Source organism: Hevea brasiliensis, chromosome 12 (genome assembly GCF_030052815.1).
Source record: "Hevea brasiliensis isolate MT/VB/25A 57/8 chromosome 12, ASM3005281v1, whole genome shotgun sequence".
Lineage (NCBI taxonomy): Eukaryota > Viridiplantae > Streptophyta > Magnoliopsida > Malpighiales > Euphorbiaceae > Hevea > Hevea brasiliensis.
The window spans coordinates 36,994,707-37,002,544 of NC_079504.1; positions in this window are offsets into that span (position 1 = coordinate 36,994,707).

Consider the following 7,838-nt stretch of genomic DNA (forward strand, 5'->3'; position numbering starts at 1 on the left):
AGAGAAATTAATGGAAAAGTAAAGAAAAACATGATAAGAGACTAAAAATAAAAAAATTCAGGTAGAAAAACCAAAAACTCTGAATCCTATAGCTCCTAAAAATAGCGGCAGAAGCTCCTTTCTTCCAGAATTGATGGCGTCCTCTCCCCTTTTCTTTTTGTGATTTTCTTTCCTCCTTTTATTATTGTTACTTCTTGAGACAAAAACTAAAAAATGATGCTTTTATATGGTCTCAAAAGTTGTCCTAAAGTAGGTCTAAAAAATGGATAAGAGCTAAGAAGTAGATAAAAAATGAGGTGTAAAAATATCCGGATCAGCAAAGTTTTTCACATTTTGGACTGTCTGCTTAGGGTACCACTTACCCTAAGCAATATTTTCAGCAAATTTTGGCCTCTATATGCCCTATCTGCTTAAGGTTAAGCAAACTCTTAGCAAATCTCGACAGGTTTGTGTTAAAATGAGTTTTTTCTGCTCATGTTTGACTTCCAGCTTAACCTGAATTGTACTTAAGTACTACCGCCTACCCTAAGCAAGATTTCAAGCAAGGTCCCAAGAAAATCTTGGCAGGTTTGTGGATGAAAACTTGATTATGTTGGAATTAAGTTGTGCTTTATTTGCTGCTTGCCCCAGGTTTTAGGTTAAGCAATATGACATACCCTGAGCAATATCATAAGCAAGATCTCATGCAAATCTCGGCCAACTTAATTTTCTGATACTTAATTTCAACTTTTCAACATGCTTAAAGGGCTTCAAATTTCTTCAAATCGCTTCCTAATGCATTCATTGACCTTTAATTTGCCACAAAACTTATTAAAAATAACAAAATTACAAAAATCACATATAAGGTAACTAAAATTAATAATTTAGCTAAAATAAAGTTAAAAACATAAAATATACTTAATTATAAGGGCAAAATGGATGCAAAACTACCCTAAAATGCCTATATGAAATGAGTGCAATAAATTCCCCCAAACTCAAACCTTTACTTATCCTTAAGCAAATTAAAAATACTTAATGCAATTGGTGTACCTTCCCTTAGATTCATGAAAACTACCTATCCAAACTCTTAAGCTTATCTTTAGCCACCAATACCCACTTTCAAGGTACAAAGAATTCAATCATTGCTAAAGTTATCACCGCTTAGCTTTGGGTCAATTATCCATATCATCAAATCCAAACTAATCAATTATAAAGAGAAATTATGCTCAAATAGACTCTAGAGTAATCCATAAACTAAAGTGTCTTAAGTAATGATGCAAATAAATGAATAGATGAATGATATTTTAATCCCACAGGCAATCCTCCTATTCCAATCTCCACTAATATAGCAAAACACTATCAAAAGATCAAAATGACTTTCAAGGGTTGTAATGGGGCTAAAGAGGTAATAATGTGGCTAACAATGATAAGATAAAGGTAATAAAGCATGAGAATAATTAAATTATTAAAAGATCAAGACACATAATTTATTTTTTTTTTAAATCAAATGGAAAAAGAAACTTTGCAACTATTTGCCAATGCTAACATATAACTTTGAAGCTTTTGGAGGGACTACATAAATCACATTGACTTTAATTTATAATTGTCCCTTTTAATTCACCGCCAAACTCATTTCGTTGCGCACTTAGTTGATGAATTACTTTATATATCATAATTGAATTTGCTAGCCTTTTTACTTTAGTTACTTCTCCTAATTAATTATTAATTTTTTCTTTTTCTTTTCTTTTTTTTTCTTTCTTTTTTTTGTTTTATTTTTTTCTATAGTGTATCTATCACTCAAAGAATTATTCTGATAAAGGGTAGGTAAGTGTTTGGATTTATGACTAGGTAGTAATGTGGGTACAAAGAAATAAAAGGATAAATGTAGGATTAAAATGGTTCCAAAAGGATATTTTTCAATAAGGTTGGCTAAGGCTAAAATGTGAGTTTAAAAATCTAAAAAATGCCTAGATTATTTCTTTCTCAACTGCATGCTAGGATTTCACCTCGAAAAGTTTATAAGAATTGTTCTAGGATTGGTGAGACGTCAATTAGCTACTTCTTACCTAAGAGTTTTCTCTATGCACTCAAATTCAATGTAATTTATTGGGTAGCACTTGGCCAATAAGATATAAACTAAGGCAAAAATCTCAAAACCTTGCACCAATCCAGAACTTTCAATCCATCAAATCCTTCCAAAAGTAAGCTCAATTACTCTTTAAGTCAATTCTCAATCCTTTAAGGATAAGGTAAAAATTTATTTTTATGACATGCATGATCCTAAAATGAATGCATAAATTAAATTAAAACTAAGTGTAATTTATATGAAAACTATATGCAAATGCATGTGTATTGATATAGATATATGTGTAAGTATATGGATCAACTATGTATGAATGAATGAAATGAAATAAAGTGTATGAAAAATTTTTGCAAAAATTTTAAAATTTTTGCAAAATTTTTTCCCTCACGCCTAAAATCAAATGAAACATTGTCCTCAATGTCTAAAATGAATGCAAAGATGGGCAAAATTGAATAAACCAATTAATTCATGAACTATATACAATTGAGAATTAAGTAAATATAAGCTCAAGAATTCCAAAATTAAGCTAAAAAAGATATTAACAATGAAGTTTTAGAGAGAAAAATGTGAAAAAGTATCCCAAATTTATGAATTTACATTGCTTAAGATGTTGCTTAACCTGTTGCTTAGTGTAAGCAAGATTTGCATAGGGTACAGTTTAGGGTAAGCAATACCTTCAGCAAATTTCTATTGATCTACGTAAAAAACTGAGATTTTGCTCTCTAAAAACATTCCAAATGCTACCAAAGGGCTATCCTGACCTCCAGCATATATCCAATGCACACTTACACCAGAAAACTAAAAACTCAACCCAAAAACTTCCAAAAAAAAGTAAAACATATTTTGAAAATGCAAATTTAAGAGTTAAGCAACTCAAATTCAAGCACATTCTACAAGAAAATTATGCAGACATGAAATTCAGAACAAATTAAAGCTGAAGTTCAACAACTATATCTACAATATCAATAACTGAAATTCACATCAAGCAACAAAATCTGCATTAACAACTATATCAGCAATAAGAATTATATCAGTAATAAGAACAATAACTTTTTCAACAAAAACTCTGTATGCACCAAAAAAATTCAAATTGTAGTAGACATAACTTGGCACACTATTAAAGCTAAAATCAGTCCAAAATATTAATATCAATCCTCAATCAAGTTTAATTCAACAAAATACATAATAACATGAATATGAACATGTTCATCAATCAAATTTCCAATATCAAGAATCTGACACAAATTGGTATAAAATTACTTTTCACATAGACTGAAAAAATATAGAAGAAAAAATGTAGAATTTCTTCCCCTAACAGCTGCATTGCAATTCTTTCCCTTTTGTAACAGATTCAAATTTTCCCAATCTTTATAAATAACCTACAAAAGATAAACAGATGTCACTTTTGAGTTGAATGGGGTAAAAACTAAAATAAAACTTGAAAATTTTAAAATTTAACTAAAAGAAAAAAAAAATCAAACTCTAAAAATAAAGCTTGGAGTGCCTCTCAAGAAGTGCTAATTTAAGGTCATTAGCTTGATTCCTTCAAATATGCTAATCAAAAAGTGACTTCCTTCCATAATATTTGTCATATAACATGACATATGGGTCTTGATGTAAAGTGCCCTCAAGATTGGTCAAATTTCAAGCAAATTTGCATGTAGCATGAACAACACATGGAGTGGAATCACATGCTTGGATTGAAGAAAGCTTTAGGTCATGGAGGATATAAAATGATGAAATAGGTATCCATGAGAGAAAAGGGTCTTCCAGTGGTGTATGTGTAAGCATCATCAATGAGCTCAAATTGATGGTTTTATCAATATCCTCAATCGCTAATTTCATTTCTGATTCATTTACATATAAGCCCTCTTCCAATGACCCTCCAAGGATAAAAGAGTTATTTTCTTCTACTTTAAGTTCCATTTCTTCTTCAAGTTCCATTTCTTCTTCAAGTAACTCCTTTTCTTATGAGAACTCTATTGGTAACTCATCTTCAAGGAATTTTTCTTTTTCTGACTGAGTCTCCACTTCTTTTGCAGATTCAAATTCCCATGAAACTTTGTCATAGCTTAACTCATTATCTCCACCTTGATTATTTAGTTCCTCCTCTTAAAGTCCATTCATCATCTTGATTGATAGCTCATTTTTCTTCATTGATGTTTTAAGATCATCCAATTTAGCTACCATCTCTATAAGTTTCATTCCTTGATCTTCTTAAATCTTCAATAATTGGTTAAAGAGATTTTCAAATTTATCTTCTACCTCTTCATGTCCCACTCCCTTCTCTTCTTCAAACTCAAATGGTTGGGGTGAAATATTGGGTTGGATGTCATATGGGGGATATTGGTGACTCCAGCCCTGTAGCGAAGGGTCCCAATGCCAATAGTAATCACAATCTGCCATGTCACTCAACAAATGAATAACATCCTTATGACTTCTTTGAATAACATGATTACCAGGTGCCCAGAATCCATAATCTAGCCAATTTCTTAGCTTATCACTTCATCCAAGCCATCGTAGAAACAAAGAACTAGAGACTGATTTGAAAGGTTATGGTTGGAAAATCTCTATACCATATCATTAAATCTTCCCCAAGCAGCATAAAAGGGCTCCAAATGCAGTTGAAAAAAACTTATGAAGACTTGTACATGAAAAATTTTAAAATACCTCACAAGATAAGCAAATGGAAACAAAATTAGAAATATAAAAGAAAAATTGAAAAAGAAAAACACAAAGTAAAGTAGTAATAAAAGAAAATATCTAAATTGACCAAACAAACAAATCATCTAATATCAAACAATAATTCCCTGGCAACGGTGCCAAAAACTTGATGTGTGTGATCTGCAAGTATACGGATCGTGTCAAGTAATAAAGTGATAATTCAAGTATCGTTCCCACGAGTATTTACCGTTTAATTAACAACTATAAATGAAGTGATTATTTGGGCTAATGATTAATTGATGAAAGTAAGTGTAAATGTAAATGAGCAAAGCAAAATTGATAAATCTAACTAAAATGAGTAAAGAGAAAGTAAATAAATTCTAAATCTAGATGCAATTGAACTAAATTAATAACGGATAATTCAAATCAAAGTCTAGTTATGATAAAAATAATTTCAGAGTTAGAGGTTTATGCATAAATTAATTGAGATTTGTCTTGGTTATTCCAATTTTAAGGGAAAATAGAGTTTGAAAGTAATTGATTCGACAATCCTTTGATATCTTTTCCAAGCAAACCAAAGCGTATTTTAAGATAATCAAACCTGCTTTCGTATGATATTTGATTAACTTAAAATCCATTAACTTTTATAACTAATCATTAAATCCTCTTAAAACCCTAGTTTTTTTTTTAAATCTAAGTGATTTTAAGTTCCAATCCTTGATTATCTATCAATGATCTTCACCTTTTGGTCCTTCAATCAAAGATCAATACAATACCCAATGGTACCAACATTAGGCAAGGAAATTAGGCACGCAAGGAAAGAATCTAAACTAATGTTTATATAAAATATGGAAATAACTAGTCCAAATCCACAAATTAATCTAAAACATGTTTCTCAACTCTGAAATCCAAATATTCTACTCACTCATGTTGATATTTATAGGAGAAAATGATGGAAAAGTAAAGAAAAACATGATAAAGGACTAAAAATAGAAAAATCCAGGTAGATGAACCCAAAACTCTGAATCCCAGAGCTCCTAGTAATGGTGGCAGAAGCTCCTTTCCTCCAAAATTGATGGCGTCGTCTCCCTTTTTCCTTTTTGTGATTTTCTTTCTCCTTTTATTATTGTTACTTCTTGTGGCAAAAAAAGAAAATGACACTTTTATGTGATCCCAAAAGTTGCCCTAAAATAGTTCAAAAAAATGAATAAGAGCCAAATAGTGGATAGGAAATCAGGTGTAAAAATATCCAGGTCAGCAAAATTTTTCACGTTTGGGATTATCTGCTTAAGGTACTACTTACCCTAAGCAACATCTTAAGTAAATTTCGATCTCTATATGTCTTGTCTGCTTAAGGTTAAGCAAACCTTCAGCAAATCTCAACAGGCTTATGTTAAAATGACTTTTTCTACTCATGCTTGACTTTCAGCTTGATCTGAGTTATACCTTAAGCATTGCCACTAACTCTAAGCAAGATCTCAAGTAGGATCCCAAGCAAATCTCGGCAGGTTTTGTGGATGAAAACTTGATTATGTTGGAATTAAGTTGTACTTGATTTGCTGCTTGCCCTAGGTTTTAGGTTAAGCAATATGGCATACCTTAAGCAATATCATAAGTAAGATCTCATGCAAATCTTAGCCAACTTAATTTTCCAATGCTTAATTTCTTTAACTTTTCTCTGTGTTTAAAAGGCTCCAAATTTCTTCATATCACTTCTTAATGCATTCATTGACCTTCACTTTGCCACAAAACCTATTAAAAACAATAAAATTACAAAAATCACATATAAGGTAACAAAAATTAACAATTTAGCTAAAATAAAGCTAAAAACATAAAATATACTTAATTATAAGGGCAAAATGGATGTTAAACTACCTTAAAATACCTATATAAAATGAGTGCAACATGATGTCACCTTCATTTTAACAATAAATATGTTAATAGATGAATAATTTAAATTAATTAAAGGTAAAAAAAAAAAAAAAAACAAGTTAATTTACAACTCACAATACCTAGCAATCCACTCTAGTTCTTGGAATAATAATCTCCACAACTTTAAGATTTTGAGTAATCTTTGAATTTCATTACATGAAAAATAAAGTAAATTGAAAGAAAAAAATTTGCAAACATTGAATTCTAAATTATTTTAATTAAACAAAAATTATACTATTTTTATTTCTTAATTAATAAAAATATTATAATTTAATATATCGTTCATCTATTTGTAAGATAGTTATGAGATAAAAAAAAAAGGTTAAAATAGTTATGATAGAGATTTTATAATTAAAACTTTTTAAAACTAAAACTAAGATAGCTAATATAATTTTAAGTCACTTGATATATATATATATATATATATATATATATATATATATATATATATATATATATATTGTTGAAACTATATAATATATCTAAAAAATTATTAAACAAATATATGAGTAAAATTAGTTTTTCGGTTCGATTTTAGTACAATTCTTTATGAAAAATTAGAATCAAACCAAAACAATAAATTAAGTTTGATTCGGAATGATTCAATTCCTATAATAATGATTCTTTTTTTATTCCAATTTGATTCAATACAATTTTTTAGTTCAGTTCAGTTCAGAGCCCCCCAAAACCATGCACAATCCTAATTCCAACCAACTGAATATACGATGTATAGCACTTTTCCCTCTAAGGCCTAGAAGAATCAAGGGTGGCAAGGGGAGTCTTCGCCCCAAAACACATATAAAAGTTTTTTAATAATTGTAATAAGATTTAATTTTTTTTACTAATTAATTTCTTGATTTTTATTACTTTAGCTTATGCACTATAATTAAGTACATGCTAATTAGTAGATTTTCAAGTTATTTCTTCAATAAATAATTAAATAATTATAAGATTTTTATATAATTTAGATCAAATTTTTAGTAGTCCTATACAACAAATTTTATATAGACTAGGGGCAAAATTTTAATAGAGACATATATATTTTAATAAAAATAAGAAAATTTTAAAAATTTGAGTGGGCTCAATTGCCCCATTGATAATGCCTTAGCTCTACCCTTGACTATTGGTTTATTAAGATTTACAAAGCAGCTAGTAATATAGGCTCATAATGAGCTAGCTG